Below are 14,246 nucleotides of genomic sequence, written 5' to 3'. Positions count from 1 at the left end.
CCTAAGAGAGAAATGAAAAGGCTAGAATATTAATTAGGATTGTAGAGTGATTTCTAAAGGTCAGGCAATCAGGTGAGCAAGCAGGTGTAAATTCAACTGGGCATCAGTGGTAGCTGAGGAGACAGGCTTCCTTTAGGTTTGGTGCCAGGAGAAAAAGAAAGGCTCAGGAGTGTCCCAGCCTAATGGAGACAGGAAAATGAAGAAACAAGGTGGGGTGAGAATTCTTATGGGAACTGGGGGGAGGGCAGCCAAATGGTCACTGAGAAATAAGAACAAAGGCAAAAGGAAATCAAGGGCAGAGAAGCAAGGGGCTTCCTAAGACACTCACCAAGAGACCTCAGCTGGAACCTCTCTTTCACTTTCATTTACATACTCATTTGATATGATTGAGCTCCTACTCTGAGCTAGGCACTGTTCTAGATCCACGAGATACAGCAGGGGACACGAGGCAGTTCTTGCTCTCGTGAGGCTTAAATTCTAGTACGAAGAGAGAAATGATAAACTAGCAAATATAAGCTAACTGGTAACTGCCTGCTATTGCCATATCCTTCTCATTTAATCAGCCTGCCCTTTGGGTTTACTAAGAAACAGGAAACTTGAAATAGTAAACTAGCAAAGGAGTAAACAAATCTTTCTTTAGCTCCTTTTGAATGTTCTTTTTTCCCCTCAAAATCACTTTTTTTCTATAATAATAAATCCTGAAACAAACACTGAAATTTAAACAAAAATCTATGAAGTCAAAGTGTAAATCACTTACAATTTCATATTCACTGTTGAAAAGTCTGGAGTATATAATTATATACTTTGTGCTATAATACACATACATTTATAATATGAATATATCTCATTTACAACTGTATATTTATAATTATAAATAAGATGTGCATGCTGTTTCATAAACTGATTTTTCACTTAATATTTTCCAGATATCTTTTGGTGTCAATACATAGATGTATATTATCTTTTTGAAATTAATGTATACTTTACTACTTATTCTTTGCTATTTTTTACTTTTTTAAGTTAAAGTATAGGTGACTGACAATATTATATTAGTTTCAGGTGTATAATATAGTGATTTGATATTTTTATAATTATGTACTCAAAGTTCTTATAAAACATTGAGTATATTCCCTGTGATGTGCATTACATCCTTGTACTTATTTATTATTTTTTTAAAAAGAGTGTTCTTATATGTGTTTTTTAAATATATTATATATATTATTTATTTATTTATTTTTTAAACATCTGTATTGGAGTATAATTGCTTTACAATGGTGTGTTAGTTTCTAACAAAGTGAATCAGTTACACATATACATACGTCCCCATATCTCTTCCCTCTTGCGTCTCCCTCCTTCCCACCCTCCCTATCCCGCCCCTCTAGGTGGTCACAAAGCACCGAGCTGATCTCCCTGTGTTATGCGGCTGCTTCCCACTAGCTATCTATTTTACGTTTGGTAGTGTATATATGTCCATGCCACTCTCTCACTTTGTCCCAGCTTACCCTTCCCCCTCCCTGTACCCTCAAGTCCATTCTCTAGTAGGTCAGTGTCTTCATTCCCTTCCTGCCCCTAGGTTCTTCATGATCTTTTTTTTTTTTTTTTTACATTCCATATATATGTGTTAGCATATGGTATTTGTTTTTCTCTTTCTGACTTACTTCACTCTGTATGACAGACTCTAGATCCATCCACCTCACTACAAATAACTCAATTTCGTTTCTTCTTATGGTTGAGTAATATTCCATTGTATACATGTGCTACATCTTCTTTATCCATTCATCTATTGATGGACACTTAGGTTGCTTCCATGTCATGGCTATTGTAAACAGAGCTGCAATGAACATTTTGGTACATGACTCTTTTTGAATTATGGTTTTCTCAGGGTATATGCCCAGTAGTGGGATTGCTGGGTCATATGGTAGTGCTATTTTTAGTTTTTTAAGGAACCTCCATACTGTTCTCCATCGTGTCTGTATGATCCGATTTACATTTCAATTTACATTCCCACCAACAGTGCAAGAGGGTTCCCTTTTCTGCACAAGCAATTTCAGTGCTTGTGATTCGCCTGTTTATATTTTCTGTTTCTTCCTGGTTCAGTCTCGGAAGGTTGTGCTTTTCTAAGAATTTGTCCATTCTTCCAGGTTGTCCATTTTATTGGCATATAGTTGCTTGTAGTAATCTCTCATGATCCTTTGTATTTCTGCAGTGTCAGTTGTTACTTCTCCTTTTTTATTTATAATTCTATCGAGTTGAGTCTTCTCCCTTTTTTTCTTTATGAATCTGGCTAATGGTTTTTCAATTTTGTTTATCTTCTCAAAGAACCAGCTTTTAGTTTTACTGATCTTTGCTATTGTTTCCTTCATTTCTTTTTCATTTATTTCTGATCTGATCTTTATGCTTTCTTTCCTTCTGCTAACTTTGGGGTTTTTTTGTTCTTCTTTCTCTAATTGCTTTAGGTGTAAGGTTAGGTTGTTTATTTGAGATGTTTCTTGTTTCTTGAGGTAGAATTGTATTGCTATAAACTTCCCTCTTAGAACTGCTTTTCCTGCATCCCATAGGTTTTGGATCATCATGTTTTCATTGTCATTTGTGTCTAGCTATTTTTTGATTTCCTCTTTGATTTCTTCAGTGATCTCTTGGTTATTAAGTAGTGTATTGTTTAGCCTCCATGTGTTTGTATTTTTTACAGATTTTTTTTCCTGTAATTGATATCTAGTCTCATAGCATTGTGGTCGGAAAAGATACTTGATACGATTTCAATTTTCTCAAATTTATCAAGGCTTGATTTGTGACCCAAGATATGATCTACCCTGGAGAATGTTCCATGAGGACTTGAGAAGAATGTGTATTCTGTTGTTTTTGGATGGAATGTCCTATAAATATCAATTAAGTCCATCTTGTTTAATGTATCATTTAAAGCTTGTGTTTCCTTATTTATTTTCATTTTGGATGATCTGTCCATTGGTGAAAGTGGGGTGTTAAAGTCTCCTACTATGATTGTGTTACTGTCGATTTCCCCTTTTATGGCTGTTAGTATTTGCCTTATGTTTTGAGGTGCTTCTATGTTGGGTGCATAAATATTTACAATAGTTATATCTTCTTCTTGGATTGATCCCTTGATCAGTATGTAGTGTCCTTCTTTGTCTCTTGTAATAGTCTTTGTTTTAAAGTCTATTTTGTCTGATATGAGAATTGCTTTTCCAGCTTTCTTTTTTTTTTTTTTAAAGGTTGACTACTTTTTTTTTTTAATTTTTATTTATTTATTTATTTATTCATTCATTTATGGCTGTGTTGGGTCCTCGTCTCTGCGCGAGGGCTTTCTCCAGTTGCGGCAAGTGGGGGCCACTCTTCATCGCGGTGCGCGGGCCTCTCACTGTAGCGGCCTCCCTTGTTGCGGAGCACAGGCTCCAGACGCGCAGGCTCAGCAATTGTGGCTCACGGGCCCAGTCGCTCCGCGGCACGTGGGATCCTCCCAGACCAGGGCTTGAACCCGTGTCCCCTGCACTGGCAGGCAGACTCTCAACCACTGCGCCACCAGGGAAGCCCTCCAGCTTTCCTTTGATTTCCATTTGCATGGAATATCTCTTTCCATCCCCTCACTTTCAGTCTGTACGTGTCCCCAGGTCTGAGGTGGGTCTCTTGTAGACAGCATATATATGGGTCTTGTTTTTGTATCCATTCAGCCAGTCTATGTCTTTTGGTCGGAGCATTTAATCCATTTACATTTAAGGTAATTATCAATATGTATGTTCCTATTACCATTTTCTTAAATGTTTTGGGTTTGTTATTGTAGGTCTTTTCCTTCTCTTGTGTTTCCTACCTAGAGAAGTTCCTTTAGCATTTGTTGTAAAGCTGGTTTGGTAGTGCTGAATTCACTTAGCTTTTGCTTGTCTGTAAAGGTTTTAATTTCTCCATCAAATCTGAATGAGATCCTTGCTGGGTAGAGTAATTTTGGTTGTAGGTTTTTCTCCTTCATCACTTTAAATATGTCCTGCCATTCCCTTCTGGCTTGCAGAGTTTCTGCTGAAAGATCAGCTGTTAACCTTATGGGGATCCCCTTGTGTGTTATTTGTTGTTTTTCCCTTGCTGCTTTTAATATTTTTTCTTTGTATTTAATTTTTGATAGTTTGATTAATATGTGTCTTGGCGTGTTTCTCCTTGGATTTATCCTGTATGGGACTCTCTGTGCTTCCTGGACTTGATTAACTATTTCCTTTCCCATATTAGGGATGTTTTCAACTATAATCTTTTCAAATAGTTTGTCAGTCCCTTTCTTCTTCTCTTCTTCTTCTGGAGCCCCTATAATTCGAATGTTGGTGCATTTAATGTTGTCTCGGAGGTCTCTGAGACTGTCCTCAATTCTTTTCATTCTTTTTTCTTTATTCTACTCTGCAGTAGTTATTTCCACTACTTTATCTTCCAGGTCACTTATCCGTTCTTCTGCCTGTTACTCTGCTATTGATCCCTTCTAGAGAATTTTTAATTTCATTTATTGTGTTGTTCATCACTGTTTGTTTGCTCTTTAGTTCTTCTAGGTCCTTGTTAAACGTTTCTTGTATTTTCTCCATTCTATTTTCAAGATTTTGGATCATCTTTACTATCATTATTCTGAATTCTTTTCAGGTAGACTGCCTATTTCCTCTTCATTTGTTTGGTCTTGTGGGCATTGTTTACCTTGCTCCTTCATCTGCTGTGTGCTTCTCTGTCTTCTCATTTTGCTTAACTTACTGTGTTTGGGGTCTCCTTTTTGCAGGCTGCAGGTTCGTAGTTCCCGTTGTTTTTGGTGTCTGTCCCCAGTGGCTAAAGTTGGTTCAGTGGATTGTGTAGGCTTCCTGGTGGAGGGGACTAGTGCCTGTGTTCTGGTGGATGAGGCTGAATCTTGTCTTTCTGGTGGGCAGGTCCACGTCTGGTGGTGTGTTTTGGGGTGTCTGTGACCTTATTATGATTTTAGGCAGCCTCTCTGCTAATGGATGGTGTTGTGTTCCTGTCTTGCTAGTTGTTTGGCATAGGGTGTCCAGCACTGGAGCTTGCTGGTCTTTGAGCTGAGATGAAGATCTCTGGGAGATTTTTGCCCTTTGATATTACGTGGAGCTGGGAGGTCTCTTGTGAACCAGTGTCCTGAACTTGGCTTTCCCACCTCAGAGGCACAGCCCTGATGCCTGGCTGGAGCACCAAAAGCCTGTCAGCCACACGGCTCAGAATAAAAGGGAGAAAAGAAAGAAAGAATGAAAGAAGAAGATAAAATAAAATAAAATAAAATAAAATAAAATAAAGTAAAATAAAATAAAGTTATTAAAATAAAAAAATATATTATTAAAAAAATTTTTTTAAGTAATAAAAAATAAAAAAAAAAGAAAGAAGAGAGCTACCAAACCAAAAAACAAATCCACCAATGATAACAAGTGCTAAAAACTATACTTAAAAAAAAAAAAAAAAAGACAGACAGAACCCTAGGACAAATGGTAAAAGCAAAGCTATACAGACAAAATCACACAGAGAAGCATACACATACACACTTACAAAAAGAGAAAAAGGAAAAAAATATATACATTTTTGCTCCCAAAGTCCACCTCCTCAATTTGGGATGATTCATTGTCTATTCAGTTATTCCACAGATGCAGGGTACATCAAGTTGATTGTGGAGATTTAATCCACTGCTCCCGAGGCTGCTGGGAGAGAGTTCCCTTTCTCTTCTTTGTTCGCACAGCTCCTGGGGTTCAGCTTCTATTTGGCCCCACCTCTGCGTGTAGGTCGCCTGAGGGCTTCTGTTCTTCGCTTAGACAGGACGGGGTTAAAGGAGCAGCTTATTTGGGGGCTCTGGCTCACTCAGGCCGGTGGGAGGGAGGGGTACAGAGTGTGGGGCGAGCCTGAGGCGGCAGAGGCCAGCGTGACATTGCACCAGCCTGAGGCGTGCCGTGTATTATCCCGGGGTATATATATATATTTTAAATTTATTTTATTTTATTTATTTTTGGCTGCACTGGGTCTTCTTTGCCACACACGGGCTTCCTCTAGCTGAGGCGAGTGGGGGCTTTCTCTTCGTTGCTGTGCTTGGGCTTCTCATTGTGGTGGCTTCTCTTGTTGCAGAACACGGGCTTTAGGTGCGTGGGCTTCAGTAGTTGTGGCACACAGGCTTAGTAGTTGTGGCTTGCAGGCTCTAGAGCACAGGCTCAGTAGTTGTGGTGCACGGGCTTAGGTGCTCTGCGGCATGTGGGATCTTCCCAGACCAGGGCTCGAACCCCTGTCCCCTGCATTGGCAGGCGATTCTTAACCACTGTGCCACCAGGGAAGCCCCTTATTTATTTTATACCTAGTACTTTGTAGCTCTTAATCCACTTCATGTATCTTGCTTCTACCCCTACTTCTCTCCCCTCTGGTAACCACTAGTTTGTTCTCTGTATCTTTGAGTCTGTTTCTATTTTGTTATATTCGTCCATTTGTTTTATCTTTTAGATTCCGCAATATAAGTGAAAACGTACAGTATTTGCCTTTCTCTGTCTGACTTATTTCACTATCTTGGCTGCAATGAACACTGGGGCGCATATATCTTTTTGAATTAGTGCTTTGGTTTTATTCAAATAAATAACAAGCAGTGGAACTGCTGGATCATATGGTACTTCTATTTTTAATTTTTTGAGGAGCCTCTATATTGTTATCCATAGTGGCTGCACCAATTTACATTCCCACCAACAGTGCATAAGGCTTCCCCTTTCTCCACATCCCCGCCAATACTTCTTATTTGTTGTCTTTTTGATAACTGCCATTCTGACAGGTGTGTGGTGATATCTTGTGGTTTTGATTTGCATTATTTGCATTTCCTTGATGACTAGTGATGTTGAGTACCTTTTCATGTGCCAGTTGGCCATCTGTATCTCTTCTTTGGGAAATGCCTATTCAGGTCCTCTGCTCATTTTTTAATCCATTTTTTGGGGGGAGATATTGAGTTGTCTGAGTTCTTTATATATTTTAAATATTAACCCCTTATCAGACATATCATTTGCAAATATCTTCTCCCACTCAGTGGGTTGCTTTTTCCTTTTGTTGATAGTTCCCTCTGCTGTGTACATTATCCTTCTTAATGGCTGCATAGTAGCTTGTATTCCATTGTACAGAGATAACATAATTTATTCATTCAATCCCCTATAGACTGATGTTTAGGATGCTTCACATTTTACAATACTACAAACAACATTCTTGTATAAAATTTTACACACTTTTCAATCATTCCTCAGGATACCTTCTCACACCAAAACTACTACATCAAAAGGTTCCCATATATAGTTGTCCCTCGATGTCTGGGGAGGTTTGGTTCCAGGATCCCTGCAGACACCAAAATCTCAGATGCTCAAGTCTCTTACAGTTGGCCTTCCGTATCCAAGGGTTTCACATCCGTGAATTCAACCAACAGCAGATCATGGTTGGTTGAATCCATGGATGCAAAACCCATGGATATGGAGGGCCAACTTTATTTGGGAAACTGATTTCTAAAGAGTCAACATCAACTTACATCTGTACCTACAGTGAATGAGAATACCTGTTTTCTCACAAATCTGTCAATACAAAAAAAAAAAAAAAAGTCCTTATCTGTACTGTGATTAAAAGCTACCCCCACCCTATCTTTGGTTTGCCTCTAACCTTGTCTAGGATTTTTTAATGAAAAGGTAAAAATTTCTTATGCTGTCAAATTTGTCATTATAGTATCTGGCCTAGCTGTCATGCCACTCACTCTTTGTCTCGCTTGTTCTTTTTTATCCTTCAGGTCTCAGCCTAAATATAACCTCCACAGAGTAGCTTCCCTAAACATCTCATTTAAAGAAAGCTGTCCCTGTATTCTTAGAACCTTTGCTTTTTTCCTCAGAGCTCTATTTACAATCTGTAATGGTCCATTTTTGGTATTTGCTACAAGTCTGTTTCCCCCACTAGAGTATAAGTTCTATTAACACTGGAATAGTATGGCAACTGTAGCTACTGAGTCAGGCAAGTTATATGTGATCTTTGAGGAAATTCTTCTGATTCAAGGACTTGCAATATTGTTTTTATGACAGTCAAGAGTGCATCCACATCCCGTATTTGAAGAATTTTTGATGGTTTCAAAATCTATCACTAGAGTTCACTTTCAAAAATGAATACACACCATATTACAAAAAGGAGAAGTGTTGTGATGCCAGAGCACTCCAAAAGTTAGGAACTTGTAAACTTAGTTTCTTTCAGGTATTTAGGCACAAGTTTCAGCAACAGTGACAGTCAATTCTTTGAACAGTATCAGTTCATAAGGACACAGACTGAAGCTTAGGGTAGGATGTTTTGCCACTTGCTAGACAAAAGAGTTCACTTCAAAGATATGAGGGTTGGACCCTTTCATTCTGGAAAGAAAAAACTCTATGATACTCAGGTTAGATGGATTTTTTAAAAATATTTATTTATTTATTTATTACTTTTGGCTTGTTGGGTCTTCGTTTCTGTGCGAGGGCTTTCTCTAGTTGCGGCGAGTGGGGGCCACTCTTCATCGCGGTGCGCGGGCCTCTCACTGTCGCGGCCTCTCTTGTTGTGGAGCACAGGTTCCAGACGCGCAGGCTCAGCAGTTGTGGCTCACGGGCCCAGTTGCTCTGCGGCATGTGGGATCTTCCCAGACCAGGGCTCAAACCCGTGTCCCCTGCATTGGCAGGCAGACTCTCAACCACTGCGCCACCAGGGAAGCCCAGATGGATATTTTTTATGATAATTCTTAAGAATGTTTCTTTCCTTTTAGACTAAAATATCTTTTAATTGTGGCAGGAATTAGTAAAGTTCCTATCTAGGAGTTTTTCAAGAATACCTGTATATTAGGATTCAAAAGTCTAATACAAATTTAAAAGCTGAGTTCTATTTTCATAGTATAGGTTAATAGTATTTACATTCTATGATTATCATTTACTTTTGTTTCTTAAATTGAGAGGCAACTGTGATATTTTGTTGATTACATAATATATTAACTTTCACTGAATATATCATTGTACTTACTACACGCATTTTCCAATACACAAATGAATTTTGTTAACAAGTATTACTCTAGTGTGATAATATGCCATGACTTTTTATAACTATTCCATTTAAATTACTATGCAATGTAAATTTCTTGGCAAAAATATCCATCTGGTGATAAAAATTTGGAAATAATTCAATAGAAAATCTTATTAGTGAGGTTATTTTCAACAAACACATATGAAAGGAAATGTTTTTATGATAAACTGTCATGTAATTTGGTGACCACAGATAATGCAATCAGTCTGATTTTGTGGGGGAGACAATTACTGAACCCTTATGCTTATTAGTCCTCAGTAAATTATACCTCTTCCCTGTCTTAAGAAGAGAGACTGTCAAAAGAAATAATTATAGAACTAGAAATACTTTAAAAGAAGACAGGACAAAAAACTTTATTTTCCTCTTTAACATTTCATCAATTGTGCAATTTAGAAAACATTTAAACCTTATTACTGCATATCAAGAACTTCATACTTTCAAGATAAAAAGCAATTTTTAATGCAATAAAAGTAAATACAAATAAAAGAAAAACATTTTTTAATATAAAAGAAATTAAATTAAGCAAATACCTAAATTTGTGGCATTTATTTTAAGTAAAAAGCACTTCTACTCTTCCATCAGAAATGGAACTTTCTTTTAGTACTACTGTATTTTTGCTTTTAGTATAATCAAATTTCTAAGCTAATGATATGATTAGAGGCACAGGATTTGGGGCACACTTAGTGCAAAATGCATTGATTTGTAATACTGTTTTATAATGTGTTGGTTATTTATTATCATTGTAGCCAGGCTTTAAGGCTATCTAAGATCAAAAGGAGAAGAACTGGCCCATAACAAATGAAACTAGTCACTTCTAAATTTTAAATATATAAACTCTCATAGCTAATATACAACAAGCAACAAGCTTTTTAAAAAATATTCAATTGATTTATTTGTTGTTAGTTATTTAGATTCCTTGCATTTGTTAAATTAAAATATTTTCAGCTTTATTGAGGTATAACTGACAAATGTAAATTGTAACATATTTAAGGTGTACAACATGATTTGATATGCATATATATTGTGAGAAGATTCCCCCAACTGAGCTAATGAACACATCCACCACCCCAAATATTTAACTTTTTTCTTTTTGTGAGAACATTTAAGTTCTACTTTCTTAGCATAGTTCTATTATACAAAATACAGTGAATAAACTATAGTCACCGTGTTACACATTAAATCCTCAGAGCTTATTCATCTTACACTTGAAAGTTGGTATTTTTTTACCCGCCTCACCCTATTTCTCACATCCCTTAGGCCCTGGCAACCAATTTTCTCTGTTTCTACGAGTTTGACTTTTCTTTTCTTTCCTTTCTTTTTTTTAAAAAATATTTCACATATAAGTTATACTATGCAGCATTTGTCTTTCTCTGTCTGGCTTATTTTACTTAGCATAATATCCTGAAGGTTCATATATTTTGTTGCAAATGACAGGATTTACTTCTTTCTCATGGCTGAATAATATTCCATTGTGTATATATACCATATTTTCTTGATCCACTCACCCACTGATGGACACTTAGGTTGTTCCCTAAGTGGCTATTGTGAATAATGATGCAATGAACACGTAACTACAAATATCCCTTTGAGATAAGGTTTTCATTTCCTTTGGATAGATACCCACAAGTGGGACTGCTGGGTCGTATGGCAGTTCATACCATATGGCAGCCACTCTACCATATGTCTTTTGATTGGAGAATTTAGTCTGTTTACATTTAAAGTAATTATTGATAATTATGAACTTACTGTTGCTATTTTGTTCACCATTTTCAGGTTGTTTTGTAATTCCTTTGTTTTTCTCTTGCTATCCTCCTTTGTATTCTGATGAATTTTCTGTAGTGTTATGCTTTGATTCCTCTCCCTTGATCTTTCGTATATCTATCATAGGTTTTGCTCTGTGGTGACCATAAAACATCTTATATTTTATACTTACATATAACATATTTATGACAGTCTGTTTTAAGTTGACAACTTCACACATATAAAAAAAGCTCCACATTTTTATATTCCTTCTCAACATTTTGTTTTTGATATCACAATTTACATTTTTACATTGGGTAACCATTAACAAATTATTGTAGCCATTGTTATTTTTAATATTTTTGTCTTTTAATCTTCACACTAGAGTTACAAGTGACTTACACACTACTATTACAACATTAGGGTACTCTGATTTTAACTATGTATTTACTTTTACCAGTGGTTTTATATTTTTATGTTTTCCTGTTACTAATTAATATCTTTTCATTTCAGCTTGAAGAACTACCTTTAACATTTCTTTTAAGGCCCACAGAGTGGTGATAAATTCCTTCAGCTTTTGTTTGTCTGGAAAATCCATTATCTCTCCTTTAATTCTGAAGGACAACTTTGCTGGGTAGAGTTCTTGGCAATTTTTTTCTTACAGCACTTTGAACACATCATGACAATCCATTCTAGCCCACAAAATTTCTCATAGCCTTATGGGGGTTCCCTTACATGTAACAAGTTGCTTTTCCCTTGTTGCTTTCAAGATCCTCTCCTTGTCTTTAACTTTTTTTTTTTTTTTTTAAAGGATTTTCTTATTTATTTATTTATTTATTTATTTTTGGCTGTGTTGGGTCTTCGGTTCGTGCGAGGGCTTTCTCCAGTTGCGGCAAGCGGGGGCCACTCTTCATCGCGGTGCGGGGACCGCCCTTCATCGCGGTGCGCGGGCCTTTCTCTATCGCGGCCCCTCCCGTCGCGGGGCACAGGCTCCAGACGCGCAGGCTCAGCAATTGTGGCTCACGGGCCCAGCTGCTCCGCGGCATGTGGGATCTTCCCAGACCAGGGCTCGAACCCGTGTCCCCTGCATTAGCAGGCAGATTCTCAACCACTGCGCCACCAGGGAAGCCCTGTCTTTAACTTTTGACAATTTAATTATAATGTGTCTTGGTGTGGGTCTCTTTGGATTCCTTCTCTTTGGAAATCTCAGGGCTTCCTGGATCTGGATTTGTTTCTTTCCCCAGGTTAGGGACTTTTCAGCCATTATTTCTTTAAATAAGCTTTCTGCCCCTTTCTCTCTTCTCCTTCTGGGATGCCTATAATGTGTATACTGGTCTTCATCATGGTGTCCCACAAGTCCCTTAAATTCACTTCACTTTTTTTCATTCTATTTTCTTTTTGCTCCTCTGACTGAAAGAATTCCACTGCCCTGTATTCAAGTTCACTGATCCTTTCTTCCACTTGATCTGGTCTGCTGTTAAACACTTCTATTGAATTTTTCAGTTCAATTATTGTATTCTTCAGCTTTTTGATTTCTGTTTAGTACTTGTTTATATTTTCTGTCTCTTTGTTGAAATTCTCACTTTGTTTATGCACTGCTCTCCTGACTTTGGTGAGCATCTTTATAACTGTTATTTTGAACTCTCTATCAGGTAAATCACTTATCTGCATCTCATTAAGATCTGTTCCTGGTTACTTACCTTGTTCTTTTGGCTGGAACATATTCCTCTGTTTCTTCATTTTCCTTGAATCTCTATGTTGGTGTCTGCTTATTAGATAAGACAGCCACCTCTCCTGGTCTTGACACAGTGGTCTCATGTATAAGATGAACCTCATCAATCAGCACAGCCTGAGCTCCTGGTTGTCTCTCAAAGCTCTGATTGTCCAAGCCACCTTCTTTAATCTTACTGGCTCCCAGTATTTGAGGGTGTGTCAAGACCCATCAATGTCCCAAAAGGCAGAATTGTACTGAGCACCTAGATGGAGGATGACTGGAAGCTGAACCCTCCGGCAGCAGCTTCAAAAGTATGTAGTTAAGCTTCTTCCAGGGAGAAACTGGGAGTTGGGTGTTTTTGCCTGTTTCCTCTGTGCTGGGCCCAGGTATATAGCTGTGGGAGGTGGGGTGGGGAGAGAAGGGTGCTCCTCTGCCCATTAAGAGCTGCTTCTTTGTTTGCTATAGTCCTGTGGGGCTCATAAATGCAAGCCCCAGTGTCTATTGAGCCAGGTGATCCAGTGACCTGTCCCTTTGGGCAGCTGATGCAAAAGCTGGGGCACCAGATGCATGTACAAGCTTTGGGCAGGGAGATACCAGCAACTTGGAGTGGTCTAGAGGGAGAAGGTGGGGAGGTGTCTGCTGGTTTCCCTGGTGTCCAGGGAGGATTGCAGCCATCCCTTAGACAGTGTGCTACATTAGAAGACTGACCCACAGGCAGCAGCTTTCAAAGTATGCAGATGGGGCCCTTTCAGGGAAATGGGCATTTCTACCTGCTCTCTCTGCACAGCTGTGGTGAGTACTCTGGTCCATTAACGACTGCTTCTTTGTTTGCTATAGTCTTGTGGGTCTCATGGATACAAGCTCCATTGGCTTTAAGAGCTATGTGTTTGGGGGGCCCATTCCTTAGGTGGGAGTCTTAAAAGTTGGGGTGCTAACTGTGGCACCCACACCCTTTGCTCTTCAGGGAGTAAATTAAATTATCAAATTACATCTGATAAAAGTGATCAGCAGCAATTTATTTTTCTAAAATTTAGATTATGAAGAATATCACAATAATGAATAAGAGGAAAGTTACAAGAAATTGTTTTGGTGAGATAACTGAGAAAAAGTATGGATAAAAAACAAAAAAACAAAAACAAAAAAACCTCCTAATCTCATTTTGACTCCCTTAACCTTTTTCACTCTGGATGTAAATCCAGTTTTAAAACCTAAATGGGGCTTGTCTTAGTGACTGATGGTATGAATCAGAAGGTTAACTATTCAGGACTAATTCTGTACACTTTAAAATATGCATCCAGTAGGTTATGATGAATCTCAGAAGAACCTGACCACATGTATATCTAAAAATAATGAATAATAGCACTTTATTTATATACAACTTAAAAAAAAAACTTTTACATTCTGCTTTAAAAGTCAGATAAAGGTCAAAATAGAAGAAAATATGTGCCAAAACTAAGGCCAAACTCAGACCTCAGCTTTGTACAGAAGTATATAAGAAGCAATCCTTTCAGACCGAGAAAGGTGGGATGCTTGAAACTTGAGATACTACTTTTTAGTAAGACCCACCTAAAATCAGTCTTTTGAAAACCAAAAAGATTTACAACATAAACTAGCGTAAAAATTTCTTGCACAATTAATAAATAAATACCTATAGATAGGGAGGCTCACTAGCTTATGGTTACAAGTATAGACTCTGAGGAGCTCAAAACACTCAAATGATTCACTTTCATTT

The 14,246-nt window shown here is 37.8% G+C and overlaps 1 protein-coding gene across 4 annotated transcripts in view; it reads right to left on the bottom strand.

Annotated features, from left to right (window-relative positions):
* Window positions 1–14,246, bottom strand: part of NDUFAF2 (NADH:ubiquinone oxidoreductase complex assembly factor 2) — a 185,813-nt gene that overhangs the window by 17,876 nt on the left and 153,691 nt on the right. The gene's annotated exons all lie outside the window — the stretch shown is intronic.

This window comes from Balaenoptera acutorostrata, chromosome 2 (assembly GCF_949987535.1).
Source record: "Balaenoptera acutorostrata chromosome 2, mBalAcu1.1, whole genome shotgun sequence".
NCBI lineage: Eukaryota > Metazoa > Chordata > Mammalia > Artiodactyla > Balaenopteridae > Balaenoptera > Balaenoptera acutorostrata.
Note: the sequence above shows the minus strand (reverse complement) of the source record. Positions and strands in the feature narration are given on the sequence as shown.